The sequence below is a fragment of the Scyliorhinus torazame genome, chromosome 2 (assembly GCF_047496885.1).
Source record: "Scyliorhinus torazame isolate Kashiwa2021f chromosome 2, sScyTor2.1, whole genome shotgun sequence".
Taxonomy (NCBI): Eukaryota; Metazoa; Chordata; class Chondrichthyes; order Carcharhiniformes; family Scyliorhinidae; genus Scyliorhinus; species Scyliorhinus torazame.
The window spans coordinates 400,734,177-400,749,063 of NC_092708.1; the positions used below are offsets into that span (position 1 = coordinate 400,734,177).

Genomic DNA, 14,887 nt, shown 5'->3' on the forward strand with positions numbered 1-14,887 from the left:
GTTCAGAGAGAGTATTGATAGAGAGGTTCAGGGAGAGTATTGATAGAGATATGTTCAGGGAGAGTATTGATAGGTTCAGAGAGAGTATTGATCGAGAGGTTCAGAGAGAGTATTGATAGAGACGTTCAGAGAGACTATTGATAGAGAGGTACAGAGAGTATTGATAGAGAGGGTCAGGGAGAGTATTGATAGAGAGGTTCAGGGGGAGTATTGATAGAGATGTACAGAGAGAGTATTGATAGAGAGGTTCAGGGAGAGTATTGATAGAGAGGTTCAGGGAGAGTATTGATAGAGAGGTTCAGGGAGAGTTTTGATAGAGAGGTTCAGGGAGAGTATTGATAGAGAGGTTCAGGGAGAGTATTGATAGAGAGGTTCAGGGAGAGTTTTGATAGAGAGGTTCAGGGAGAGTATTGATAGAGATGTTCAGAGAGAGTATTGATAGGTTCAGAGAGAGTATTGATAGAGAGGTTCAGGGAGAGTATTGATAGAGAGGTTCAGAGAGAGTATTGATAGAGAGGTTCAGAGAGAGTATTGAGAGAGAGGTTCAGAGAGAGTATTGATAGAGAGGTTCAGGGAGAGTATTGATAGAGAGGGTCAGGGAGAGTATTGATAGAGAGGTTCAGGGGGAGTATTGATAGAGATGTACAGAGAGAGTATTGATAGAGAGGTTCAGGGAGAGTATTGATCGAGAGGTTCAGAGAGAGTATTGATAGAGAAGTTCAGGGAGAGTTTTGATAGAGAGGGTCAGGGAGAGTATTGATAGAGAGGTTCAGAGAGAGTATTGATAGAGAGGTTCAGAGAGAGTATTGATAGAGAGGGTCAGGGAGAGTATTGATAGAGAGGCTCAGAGAGAGTATTGATAGAGAGGTTCAGGGAGAGTATTGATAGAGGTATGTTCAGAGAGAGTATTGATATAGAGGTTCAGAGAGAGTATTGATAGAGAGGTTCAGAGAGAGTATTGATAGAGAGGTTCAGAGAGAGTATTGATAGAAAGGTTCAGAGAGAGTATTGATAGAGAGGTTCAGAGAGAGTATTGATAGAGAGGTTCAGGGAGAGTATTGATAGAGAGGTTCAGAGAGAGTATTGATAGAGAGGTTCAGGGAGAGTATTGATAGAGAGGTTCAGAGAGAGTATTGATAGAGAGGTTCAGGGAGAGTACTGATAGAGAGGTTCAGAGAGAGTATTGATAGGTTCAGGGAGAGTATTGATGGAGAGTTTCAGAGAGAGTATTGATAGAGAGGTTCAGGGAGAGTATTGATAGAGATATGTTCAGAGAGAGTATTGATAGAGAGGTTCAGGGAGAGTATTGATAGAGATGTTCAGAGAGAGTATTGAGAGAGATGTTCAGAGAGAGTATTGATAGAGAGGTTCAGAGAGAGTATTGATAGAGAGGTTCAGGGAGAGTATTGATCGAGAGGTTCAGAGAGAGTATTGAGAGAGAGGTTCAGAGAGAGTATTGATAGGTTCAGAGAGAGTATTGATAGAGAGGTTCAGAGAGAGTATTGATAGAGACGTTCAGAGAGAGTATTGATAGAGAGGTTCAGGGAGAGTATTGATAGACAGGTACAGGGAGAGTATTGATAGAGACGTTCAGAGAGAGTATTGATAGAGAGGTTCAGAGAGAGTATTGATAGAGAGGTTCAGAGAGAGTATTGATAGAGGTTCAGAGAGTATTGATAGAGAGGTTCAGGGAGAGTATTGATAGAGAGGTTCAGAGAGAGTATTGATAGAGAGGTTCAGAGAGAGTATTGATAGAGGTTCAGAGAGTATTGATAGAGAGGTTCAGGGAGAGTATTGATAGAGAGGTTCAGAGAGAGTATTGATAGAGAGGTTCAGGGAGAGTATTGATAGAGAGGGTCAGGGAGAGAATATATTGATAGAGAGGTTCAGCGAAAGTATCGATAGAGAGGTTCAGAGAGAGTGTTGATCGAGAGGTTCAGAGTGAGTATTGATAGAGAGGTTCAGGGAGAATATTGATAGAGAGGTTCAGAGAGAGTATTGATAGAGAGGTTCAGGGAGAGTTTTGATGGAGAGGGTCAGGGAGAGTATTGATAGAGAGGTTCAGGGAGAGTATTGATAGAGAGGGTCAGGGAGAGTATTGATAGAGAGGCTCAGAGAGAGTATTGATAGAGAGGTTCAGAGAGAGTATTGATAGAGAGGTTCAGGGAGAGTATTGATCGAGAGGTTCAGAGAGAGTATTGATAGAGAGGTTCAGGGAGAGTATTGATCGAGAGGTTCAGAGAGAGTATTGATAGCGATGTTCAGAGAGAGTCTTGATAGGCAGAGAGGTTTATACTAATAATCTTTATTAGTGTCACAAGTAGGCTTACATTTACACTGCAATGAAGTTACTGTGAAAAGCCCCTAGTCGCCACATTCCGGCGCCTGTTCGGGTACACAGAGGGAGAATTCAGAATGTCCAATTCATCTAACAAACACGTCTTTTTTTCGGAGCACCCGGAGGAAACCCACGCAGACACGGGGAGGACGTGCAGACTCCACAAAGACAGTGACCCAAGCCGGGAATCGTATCCGGGTCCCTGGCGCTGTGAAGCAACAGTGCTAACCACTGTGCTGACGTGCCGCCTACGGTTTAGAGAGTCTTGATAGGCTGAGAGGTTTAAATAGGGAATTGCAAAGCTTAGCTATGCGGGCTGCAAGAGAATAGAGAATTGGAGAGTTAGTGAGGGGCCAGCAGCAACATGAGAGAATTTGAAAATTGAGCGAATGTGGGTCAGTGAGTACAAGGATTACAGAGGAACGGAACTCAGTGCGAGTTAAGACACAGGCAGCAGAATTGTCTGGAGCGTCGAACTGAAGAGGATAGTCGAGTGTTTAGTGGGCTAGAGGTGACAGTAATATCCTCATCCTCAGGCCCTCTCTAACTCAATAGAATTCAAGGAATCAGCTTCCAAGAGCTTTCCATGCCAAATATTCAGCACGGTAGCACAGTGGTTAGCACAGTTCCTTCACAGCTCCAGGGTCCCAGGTTCGATTCCTGGCTTGGGTCACTGTCTGTGGGGAGTCTGCACGTTCCCCCCGTGTCTGAAGGTTTCCTCCGGGTGCTCTGGTTTCCTCCCACAGTCCAAAGATGTGCAGGTTAGGTGGATTGGCCATGATAAATTGCCCTTAGGTTAGGTAGGGTTACTGGGTTAAGGGGATAGGGTGGAGGTGTGGGCTTAAGTGGGGTGCTCTTTCCAAGAGCCGGTGCACACTCGATGGACCGAATGGCCTCCTTCTGCACTGTAAATTCAATTCAATGGAAACAACTCTCTTGAGTGAAAGCATCTCTCCTCATCTCCCCTCTCGATCACATTCCAATGATTTTAAACCTGTGATCAATGGTTATTGACCCTCTCCCAGAAGGAATAGTTTTTCTCTATCAAAACCTCTCATCACCTTTCAAACCTCTTTTTGCAAAAACAGTCCTAATGTCTCCAAATTCTCCTCATAACTGGAATCCCTCGCCCTGGAAACATCCTGGTAAATCTTATCTGTTCCTTTTCTAAGACTTTTACATCTTTCCTAAAGGGTGGGGCCCGTAATTGTCCACAAGATTCCAGCTGATTTATAATGTTCAGCAACATCTTTGCTTTTCGAGTCCAGTGCTCCCATTTCTAAACGCAAGTCACTCTGATGATCTTTAACCACCTTTACATCCTATCCTGCCATCTGTGCCCAAGGCCGCACGGGTCAGGAATGTAGCCCAGTCCATCACGCAAACCAGCCTCCCATCCATTGACTCTGCCTACAATTCCCGCTGCCTCAGAAAGGCAGGCAGCATAATTAAGGACCCCACGCACCCCGGACATTCTCTCTTCCACCTTCTCCCGCAGGAAAAAGATACCAAAGTTTGAGGTCACGTACCAACCGGCTCAAGAACAGCTTCTTCCCCACAGCCATCAGACTTTTGAATGGACCTACCTCGTGTTAAGTTGATCTTTTCTCTACACCCTAGCTATGATTGTAACATTATATTCTGCAGTCTCTCCTTCCTTCCCTATGTACGGTATGCATTGTTTGTACAGCATGCAAGAAACAACACTTTTCACTGTATACTAATACGTGAGACAATAATAAATTAAATCAAATCATCCATAAAGATTTATATATTCAGACACTGAGCTCCTCCTGCTCTTCTCCACTCTGAGTCTTTCTATATCAGGCCTCACAAAATTCCTCCCTTCACACTTTTGCCCCGTGAACTCATCTGTCAGGGTTCTATCCATTTCACTGTGCTGTCTGTTATCTCGAGGCCTCTAACTCTCAGCTCTCTCCACCACACTGCCAGGTTTTGTATCATCTGCAGGTTTTAGACTGCTGCTCCCTCCATCCAAACCGAGGTCGCTTATAAAAGTTAAAAAGAGTAGTTGATCCAAATTCAACCCCCTGGAGAACTTCAGCGCAAATCTTTCTCCATCCATCCCTGTGTCCTGTCACTGACTGAGCCAGTTTGAACTGCGATTGGAGACCGGCGTGACTCATTCTTTTTCATCCACCCGAGAGGGCAGATGGGTCCTTTGTTTAAAGATTCATCTGAAAGACAGCACCTCAGACAGTGCAGCACTCCCTCAGAACGGCACTGGGAAGGTCAACCAGAATTTTGTGCTGAAGTCTCTGGAGTAGGACTCAAACCCATGACCCTCTGACTCAGAGGCGAGGGTCCTCGGGCAGAAACCTGCTTTGACAATGACCTGAAAGTGTTCAGGGGAGGTGCAGGATGGGTCAACTGTGAATATTGCAGTCCGAGTGGAGCATAGACAAAGAAACACAGAGAGGGAGGAGAAGAGCATGTGGGACATCTGCGCACACCCACTACAGGTGAACATGCTGAGACCGTCCTGGGGCACTGAGCCAGCTGACTGGACTGTGATCTATTTCCTTTGTGTAAAACCTCTGTCCTTCATCCCCCTTTCCAGATCGTGAAGACTGGGCGACGGGCCCGCCAGTCCCTGGATACCTCGCAAGACGAGGGCCGCCTGAGCCACAAAGCATCTTCCAGCACCGTTGGAACTGAGGTGAGCGCCAACATGTGCCAGCAAAACTGCTTCCAATGCTCCTCCATCATTCTCTTTCCTCACAATATGTGGCCACTGAAAAGAGCAACAGATCCATAGAGTCATAGAACTTCACAGCATGAAAACAGGCCGTTCGGCCCATCATGTCCACGGCAGCCATCAAGCACCTATCTACTCTAATTCCATTTTCCAGTACTTATAATATAATAATAATCTTTATTAGTGTCACAAGTAGGTTTACATTAACACTGCATTGAAGTTACTGTGAAAAGCCCCTAGTCGCCACATTCCGGTGCCCGTTCGGGTACACAGAGGGAGAAGTCGAATGTCCAAATTACCTAACAGCACGTCTTTCGGGACTTGTGGGAGGAAACCGGAGCTCCCGGAGGAAACCCACGCAGACACGGAGAGAACATGCAGACTCGGCACAGCCAGGTGGGAATCGAACCTGGGACTCTGGCGCTGGGAGGCAACTGTGCTACCGTGCCACCCTCCGTTGCCTTGTAGGCTGTGGCATTTCACATTCTCATCTAAATATTTCTTAAATGTTGTGAGGGTTCCCACCTCGGCTACCATTTGAGGCAGTAGGTTCCAGATCCCAACCACCCTCTGATTGAAACGATTTTACTCACTCCTCACTAAACCTGCTGCCCCTTACCTTAAATCTATGCCTCTCAGATACTTCTCTGCTCCAAGGAAAACATCCCCAGCCTATCCAGTCTCTCTTGTAGCTGAAATGCTTCAGCCCAGGTAATATCCAGGTGAATCTCCTCTGCAACCCTCTCCAGTGTAATCACTCGTATGCTGCAATGACCAGAACTACACACAGTGCTCCAGCTGTGGCCTAACCAGAGTTTTAAAGCTGCATCATAACCCCCCCTACTCTTATATTCGATGCTCGGTTAATAAAGGCAAGTATCCCGTATACCTTCTTAACCATCTTATCTACCTGTCCTGCTGTCTTCAGAGGTCCATGGACATGCACAGCAAGGTCCCTCTGTACTCCCTAGGGTCTGACCTTTCATTGCATATTCCCTTGTCTTTTTAGCCCTCCCAAATGCACCACCTCACAATGTTCAGGATTAAATTCCATTTTGCCACTGTTCTGCCCATCTAACTAGCCCGTCTATCTCATCCTGTAATTTAAGGCTTTCCTCCTCACTATTTACACACCACCCATTTCTGGGTGGAGTCTGCCCCGCCGAGTATCCACCGCATTGGCTGAGGCCCGCTCCGCGATGCTCCGTGCCCGACCGGCCGAGTTCCCGACGGCGTGGCTTACGTGTGCTCACACCGCCCAGGATCCTCGCGTGGCGGTTGCGGACTCAGTCCAGGGCCACCAGAGTCAGGGGTCGGCCGATCGGCCGGTAGGGGGGGCTTTATTCGGGGCTGGGGGCAATGTGGGCGGGCGGTCCGGGGCTCGCGAGCGGCCGATGCGGGGCACTACTTTGGCAGTCCAGGCCCGCGGACTGAGTCCGCCATGGAGCACGACGCAGACCCTGCAGGCCGCTGTCGTGCGCATGCGCGGCCTCTGAAGCGGGAGTGCTGGGGGCCGTATCGGCAGCGAGAGCTGGGAGCTCCATGCCGGCTCCCTGCTAGCCCCAGTAAAACGGCAAATCGGTGGCCTTTTGACGCCAGTTTTCCTGGCGTGTAGGCCACAGCTTTCACGACGGCGTGGGGACTTACTCTCCAAAACGGAGACTCCGGCCCATGATCTCCTGTTGACAAAGCCATACTCCTGTGCCCTGATTAACCCTTGCCTCCCCATGTGGTGATTAATTCTGTCCCTCAGAATTGTTTCCAATATGTCCCTGCCACTGAAGTTAGACTCACTGATCTGTAATTAACTGTTGTTTCTCTACCACCCTTCTTGAATAATGCTACCACATTAGCTGTCCTCCCTCTGGCACCTCTCCTGTAAGAAGTTTTACAACACCAGGTTAAAGTCCAACAGGTTTGTTTCGATGTCACTAGCTTTCGGAGCGCTGCTCCTTCCTCAGGTGAATGAAGAGGTCTGTTCCAGAAACACATATATAGACAAATTCAAAGATGCCAGACAATGCTTGGAATGCGAGCATTAGCAGGTGATTAAATCTTTACAGATCCAGAGATGGGGTAACCCCAGGTTAAAGAGGTGTGAATTGTATCAAGCCAGGACAGTTGGTAGGATTTTGCAGGCCAGATGGTGGGGGATGAATGTAATGCGACATGAATCCCAGGTCCCGGTTGAGGCTGCACTCATGTGTGCGGAACTTGGCTATAAACTTCAGCTTGGCGATTCTGCGTTGTCGCGCGTCCTGAAGGCCGCCTTGGAGAACGCTTACCCGGAGATCAGAGGCTGAATGCCCTTGACTGCTGAAGTGTTCCCCGACTGGACCAGAGAGGAATTGAAAATTATTCTCAGAGCCTCTTCAATCTCCTCCCTCGCCTCCCACAGCCGCCTGGGATACATCTCACCTGGACCTGGGGACTTATTCACTCTTAATCCAGCTAAAACCGTTAATACCTCCTCCCTCTCAATCTTAATCTGTTCTCGTACATCGCAGTCCCCTCCCTGATTACTATACCTACATCGTCCCTCTTCATAGTGAACACAGATGCAAAATACTAATTTAAAACCTCACCTTGTCTTCAGGCTCCACACACATTGCCATGTTGGTCCCTAATGGGCCCTGACTCTTCTCCTGATCTACCACCTAAACATTCAGCTTCTAAATGACCGGTTTCTGACAGCTGCTAGAGAATTATTATAGCTCGCATTAATGTCAGTGTCACAGTTATCAGTTACAGAAATGGTCATGTTGACTCAAGACTTCATACCTTGTCACACCAAATTGATTTATTTTGTTCTATTTCCCTTGTGTTTTATTGACGTTTTAGCGATTGATGATGTTTAGGGCATGTGGAATTCTGCTAGTCGTCATTCTCCAAATCCATGACCTCAGTCTCTGACAACTTTGTATCTGAATTGTTCTCCAAGATGTCCACATATGAGAATACAAAACTGCACTGCACCACTGGGAAATCTCCTGAAAATGTACCTGGGATTGAACCTGGGACCCAGGTACTGTGAGGCAGCAGTGCTAACCACTGTGCCACCGTGCATCAGTCATCCCTGAAGGGGGGGGGTTCAGCGATGATATCTCTTAAAACTGAATAGTTAGCATGCCACTAGAGTAGTTTTACTTAAGTTGTTTTATTAAGGATTGAGATGAATTATAGGACTGAGTAATCATTATTAACCATTAAACATATATTTTTAGGACATAGCAGTAATAAGTAATCAAATGGGATTTAGGATAGCTAACTTGACCAAAAGGACATTACTTTTTATCATAGTATTTACAGTGCAGAAGGAGGCCATTCGGCCCATCGAGTCTGCACCGGCTCTTGGGAAGAGCACCCTACCCAAGGTCAACACCTCCACCCTATCCCCATAACCCAGTAACCCCACCCAACACTAAGGGCAATTTTGGACACTAAGGGGCAATTTATCATGGCCAATCCACCTAACCTGCACATCTTTGGACTGTGGGAGGAAACCGGAGCACCTGGAGGAAACCCACGCACACACGGGGAGGATGTGCAGACTCCGCACAGACAGTGACCCAAGCCGGAATTGAACCTGGGACCCTGGAGCTGTGAAGCAATTGTGCTAACCACTATGCTACCGTGCTGCCCTACTTCTTTGTGAAACAATTCAGGGTGCTGGTTCTGTTGTTCTGTTTCTCACAAACAGTCAGCACGGGCTGCTGGGATTGGACACAGCTGTCAGGATGAGGATCAATCATGCACTGCTTGCGATTCTATTGGATAAGTTTAAACACTGCTTGCGATTCTATTGGATAAGTTTAAACACTGCTTGCGATTCTATTGGATAAGTTTAAACACTGCTTGCGATTCTATTGGATAAGTTTAAACACTGCTTGCGATTCTATTGGATAAGTTTAAACACTGCTTGCGATTCTATTGGATAAGTTTAAACACTGCTTGCGATTCTATTGGATAAGTTTAAACACTGCTTGCGATTCTATTGGATAAGTTTAAACACTGCTTGCGATTCTATTGGATAAGTTTAAACACTGCTTGCGATTCTATTGGATAAGTTTACACACAGCAGCTTCAGGGTTTGGATCGCGCCCAACTGGGGTGGGCTATTGATTTTTGAACATTGTATAAGTACTGTGTTCTGGTCTTTGTTCAGCAGAACAGATCTTGGCCGATATCCAGTCTGTTCTCCGTGTACACGTAATAAGCTTGATTAAATAGCCACCTTGTCCAGGTTGTCATTGTGTTTGTTCCTCTCTGTACTGAGTTGAGCCACAGGGAATAACCCCACGTGGAAGCTGACTCAATACACAGGTCTTCAAATCGCTCCTACATCAATCCCTGTGCTTGCTGACGTGTATTGGTCCCTGGTTCAACAACCGCTCAATTTTAAATTAAAGCAGAATACTGCAGATGCTGGAAATCTGGAATAAAAACAGATGCTGGATGACCTGAGCCGCTCTGGCAGCTTCTGTGCAGAGAGAAGCAGAGTTCAAGTCCACATGACCCTACTACATTCTGTAAATGCTGCCACATCTGCTGAGTTATCCAGCATTTTCTGTTTTTTCCCCTCGATTTTAAATCGTTTTCAGATTCCTTCTTGTCCGAACCCCCCCTTCCTGACTCCGTATCATTATAACCTCGTTTATCGCCCTCTGTTATTTATGCACTTCTTCAATTATGCCTCTTATGCCACCCTGATTTTCACCAGCCCATTATTAGCGGCTGTACCTTAGCCCCAAGCTCTGAAATCCCCTTTCTAAAATACTCCATGTCTCTACCTCGCCATCCATTTTAGAGCTGACTGTAAAAACTCCGCCTCTGCTCTGAGGACAGGTTGCACAGGGCCTTTGCTGTTCGAGGTTTAGATATCAATGATTTAGACTTAAATGTAGGGGGCATGATTAAGAAACTTGGACGATATTAGGAATATTGTCTCTGCGGTTGATCACAAGGAAGAAGGACGCAAACTTTCCTTAGATAAGGGGACCAAAACTGTTCACGGTATTCCAGGTGTAGTCTCTTGTAGGCTGGTCACACGGAACATGAGGGCGGGTTGAATGGGCCAGTTAAACAGTCACGTGTGTTCACCAATCTGAGGAGTTTGAAGGCAGATGTGGCTTTATTGCAGGAGACGCACCTGAGGCTGGGGGACCTGACGAGGTTGAGGAAGGGATGGGTGGGGCAGCTGCTTCATTTGGGGCTGGATATGAAGCCGGGGGGGTGTTGGTTAATAAGTGGGTTGAGTTCGAGGTGGTGAATATTGTGGCTGATTCGGGGGGGGGGGGGGGGGGGGGGGGGGGGGGGGGGGGGGAGATATGAGATGGTGAGTGGGAAGTTGGAGGGAATGCCAGTGGTGCAGGTGAATGTTTCTGCCCCATATTGGGATGACCGGGACTTAGAGGGCGGTGATAGAGAAGATTCCGGACTTGCCGCATCGGCTGATCATGGGGGCAATTTTAAAACGGTCATAGATCCGAACTTGGATCGGTGAAGCCCCAACTCCTCGAGGGTGTCGTACTCCCGGATTGATTTCTTTGTGTTGGACAAGATGATGCTGCAGGTCTGGCCGATTCGGGCTATTCGGCGATTGTGGTTCCCGACCATGCGCCGCACTAGGTGGATTTGCGTGTGGCCCGGAGAGGGGGGGTGTGGGAGGTGGGCAACGCCCGCAGTGGAGGCTGGATGTGGGTTTGCTGGTGGATGAGGGGGTGCGTGAGTGGGTGTGGGCGGCCATTCAAGGCTATGTGGACCTGAACGACACGGGAGAGGTCACAGGGCCACGCTGTGGGAGGCTCTCAAGGCTGTAGTCAGAGGAGTTCATATCAATTTGGGCGCATAGGGAGAAAACGGAGCAGGAGGAGAGGGCACGACTGGTGGGCGAGATTTAGAGGGTGGACAGGAGATATTCGGAGGCAGGGTTGTTGAAGGAGCGACAGAGGCTCCAGATGGAGTTTGGGCTAGTTTCTATGGGGAAGGCAGTGGGGCAGCTGTGGAGGGCCAGAGGGGCAGAGTATGAGTACGGGGAGAAGGTGGCCAGGATGTTGACAACAGTTGAGAAAGCAAGAGGCGGCAAGGAAGATTGATAAGAGTTAGGGATGGTAAGGGTAAGGTGGTGATGGACCTGGAGGGGGTGAATGGGGTGTTCAAGGCGTTCTATAGGAGGCTCTATAACTCGGAGCCTCCAACTGGGAAGGAGGGGATGCGGCGGTTCCTGGATGGGTTAGAGTTTCCCAAGGGGGAGGAGGGGCTAGTTAGGTAATGGGGGAATGGGGGTCCCAATTGAGCTGAGGGAAGTGTTGGATAGTATGGGGATGATGCTGGCATGAAGGCACCGGGGCCAGACCGGTTCCGAGTTTTATAAAAGGTTTGGGTTGGACCTGGGCCCACTGCTGGCGAAGGTGTGCCGCAGGCTTCCACCTCCTTGACTTTAAAGAAGGTTAGGCATCCGGAGCAGTGTGGGTCATACCGCTCGATATCACTATTGAACGGGGATACCAAGTTATTGGCAAAGGTGTTGGCATTATGAAGTGAGGATTGTGTCCTGGGGGTGATCGGCGAGGATCAGACGGGTTTTGTGAAGGGGAGACAGTTGTTGGCGAATGTGAGGAGGCTGCTTAATGTAGTCATGATGCCTTCGGAGGGGCAGGAGGTGGAGGTAGTGGTGGCAATGGATGGGGAGAAGGAATTTAATCGGGTGGAGTGGGCGCAATTGCTGGAGGTGCTGGGTCGGTTCGGGCCCCGGCAGGGCTTTGTGGATTGGGCCCAGTTGCTGGACAAGGTGCCAGTCACGAGTGTGCGGATGAACAGTGTGAGTTTGAGGGCTGCATTGCGGGATGGGGCAGCAGTGCCCACTCTCCCTGTTGCTTTTTGCCTTGGCGATAGAGCCACTGGCAGTGGCGCTCAGAGTGTTGAGGGGCGAGAGAGATTGAGCACGGGGGCCTGTTGTATGAGGACGGCCTGTTATTAGACATTTTGGACCCGGTGGGCAGCATCGGATGCATCATGGAAATCCTGGGGGAATTTTGGCTGCTTTTCAGGATTGAATATGGGAAGGAGTGAGGTGTTCCTGATTGAGGCCACTGGGCAGGAATGGAGATTAGGGGAGTTGCCGTTAAGGGTGTTGGGGCGAGTTTTGTGTGTTTGGATATCCAGGTAGCGCGGGCCCTGGTGTAGGTACATAAACTGAGCTTGGTTTGGCTGCTGGAGCAGATGCTTTAAGAGGTGGGATGTGCTGTCGCTGGCGGGGTGGGTGCAGACAGCGAAGGTGGTGATGCTGCCGAGGTTCCTGTTTGTATTTCAGAACCTCCCAATCTTTGTTCCCAAGTCATTATTTAAGGAGGTCAGTGGGTTGATCTCCGGGTTTGTGTGGGGCGGGAAGACCCCGCGGGTGTGCCGGGTTTTCTTGGGGGTGGGGTGGGGGGACTGGCGTTGCCGAACATGATGAACTATTATTGGGCAGTGAACATTGCCATGGTAAGGAAATGGGCCGTGGGGGAGGGGTTGGTGTGGGGGTGGTTAGAGGCGGCATTGCGCAGGGGGGGCGTGTTGGAGGGCTTTGTTGTTGCCGCCTTTACCAGGTTCACCAGCCAGGTACTCCACCGACCCAGTGATGCTGTCGGCCCTAAGGGTGAGGGGGCAGTGGAGGCAGCACCTGGGGCTGGAGGGTCCCTCGGTGTGGCAGCCAATCTGTAATAACCAGAGGTTTGCGCCGGTGGGGCTGGATGTGAGACTTAGGGGGTGGGGCAGGCAGGGACTGAGCGCTTTGACGACTTGTTTATAGGGAGCAAATTCGCAGGGCTGGAGAAAGTGGATGAATTGCCCAGGGGGAATGGCTTTAGGTACCTGCAGTTTCGGGACATTGCAAGGGGACAGGTGCCGTCCTTACCTGGGCTGCCACCCCTGGGTTGCAGGACAAGGTGCTGTTGAAGATGACGGATATCTACAAGGAATTGATGGAGTGGAAGGGAGCCCTTTCAGAGAAATGGGAGGAGGAGCTGGGAGGGGAGGTGGGAGGTAGCCTTGCGGAGGGTGAATCCGTCCTTGTCATGTGCAAGGTTAAGCCTCATCTAGTTTAAAATTATACATAGGGCTCATACAACAGTGGGGAAGATGAGTGGGTTCTTTGATGGGTAGAGGATAGATGTGGGCGGTGAGGTAGAGGATAGATGTGGGCGGTGAGGTAGGGAATAGGTGTGGCCGGTGAGGTAAGGGATAGGTGTGGGCGGTGAGGTAGGGGATAGGTGTGGGCGGTGCGAGGGGAGGATAGGTGTGGGCGGTGAGGTAGGGGATAGGTGTGGGCGGTGAGGTTGGGGATACGTGTGGGCAGTGAGGTAGGGGATAGGTGTAGGCGGTGCGAGGGGAGGATAGGTGTGGGCGGTGCGAGGGGAGTATAGGTGTGGGCGGTGAGGTAGAGGATAGGTGTGGGTGGTGAGGTAGGGGATAGGTGTGGGCGGTGAGGTAGAGGATAGGTGTGGGCGGTGAGGTAGGGGATAGGTGTAGGCGGTGCGAGGGGAGGATAGGTGTGGGCGGTGCGAGGGGAGTATAGGTGTGGGCGGTGAGGTAGAGGATAGGTGTGGGCGGTGAGGTAGGGGATAGGTGTGGGCGGTGAGGTAGGGGATAGGTGTGGGCGGTGAGGTAGACGATAGGTGTGGGTGGTGAGGTAGGGGATAGGTGTGGGCGGTGAGGTAGAGGATAGGTGTGGGCGGTGAGGTAGGGGATAGGTGTGGGCGGTGAGGTAGGGGATAGGTGTGGGCGGTGCGAGGGGAGGATAGGTGTGGGCGGTGAGGTAGAGGATAGGTGTGGGCGGTGCGAGGGGAGGATAGGTGTGGGCGGTGCGAGGGGAGGATAGGTGTGGGCGGTGAGGTAGAGGATAGGTGTGGGCGGTGAGGTAGGGGATAGGAGTGGCCGGTGCGAGGGGAGGATAGGTGTGGGCGGTGAGGTAGGGGATAGGAGTGGCCGGTGCGAGGGGAGGATAGGTGTGGGCGGTGAGGTAGAGGATAGGTGTGGGCGGTGAGGTAGGGGATAGGTGTGGGCGGTGAGGTAGGGGATAGGTGTGGGCGGTGAGGTAGGGGATAGGTGTGGGCGGTGCGAGGGGAGGATAGGTGTGGGCGGTGAGGTAGAGGATAGGTGTGGGCGGTGAGGTAGAGGATAGGTGTGGGCGGTGAGGTAGAGGATAGGTGTGGGCGGTGCGAGGGGAGGATAGGTGTGGGCGGTGCGAGTGGAGGATAGGTGTGGGCGGTGCGAGGGGAGGATAGGTGTGGGCGGTGAGGTAGGGGATAGGTGTGGGCGGTGCGAGGGGAGGATAGGTGTGGGCGGTGCGAGTGGAGGATAGGTGTGGGCGGTGAGGTAGAGGATAGGTGTGGGCGGTGAGGTAGAGGATAGGTGTGGGCGGTGCGAGGGGAGGATAGGTGTGGGCGGTGCGAGTGGAGGATAGGTGTGGGCGGTGCGAGGGGAGGATAGGTGTGGGCGGTGAGGTAGAGGATAGGTGTGGGCGGTGCGAGGGGAGGATAGGTGTGGGCGGTGCGAGGGGAGGATAGATGTGGGCGGTGCGAGGGTAGGATAGGTGTGGGCGGTGAGGTAGGGGATAGGTGTGGGCGGTGCGAGGGGAGGATAGGTGTGGGCGGTGCGAGGGGAGGATAGGTGTGGGCGGTGCGAGGGGAGAATAGGTGAGGGCGGTGAGGTAGGGGATAGGTGTGGGCGGTGAGGTAGGGGATAGGTGTGGGCGGTGCGAGGGGAGGATAGGTGTGGGCGGTGAGGTAGAGGATAGGTGTGGGCGGTGCGAGGGGAGAATAGGTGAGGGCGGTGAGGTAGGGGATAGG

The 14,887-nt window shown here is 50.6% G+C and overlaps 1 long non-coding RNA gene across 1 annotated transcript in view; it reads left to right on the top strand.

The window, feature by feature from the left end:
• LOC140407938 (uncharacterized) overlaps positions 1 to 14,887 on the top strand; it is a 126,661-nt gene that overhangs the window by 5,029 nt on the left and 106,745 nt on the right. Inside the window, exon 2 of the long non-coding RNA XR_011939905.1 lies at positions 4,920 to 5,018. This is a non-coding gene — a long non-coding RNA (uncharacterized lncRNA). The remainder of the gene's footprint in view (positions 1 to 4,919; positions 5,019 to 14,887) is intronic.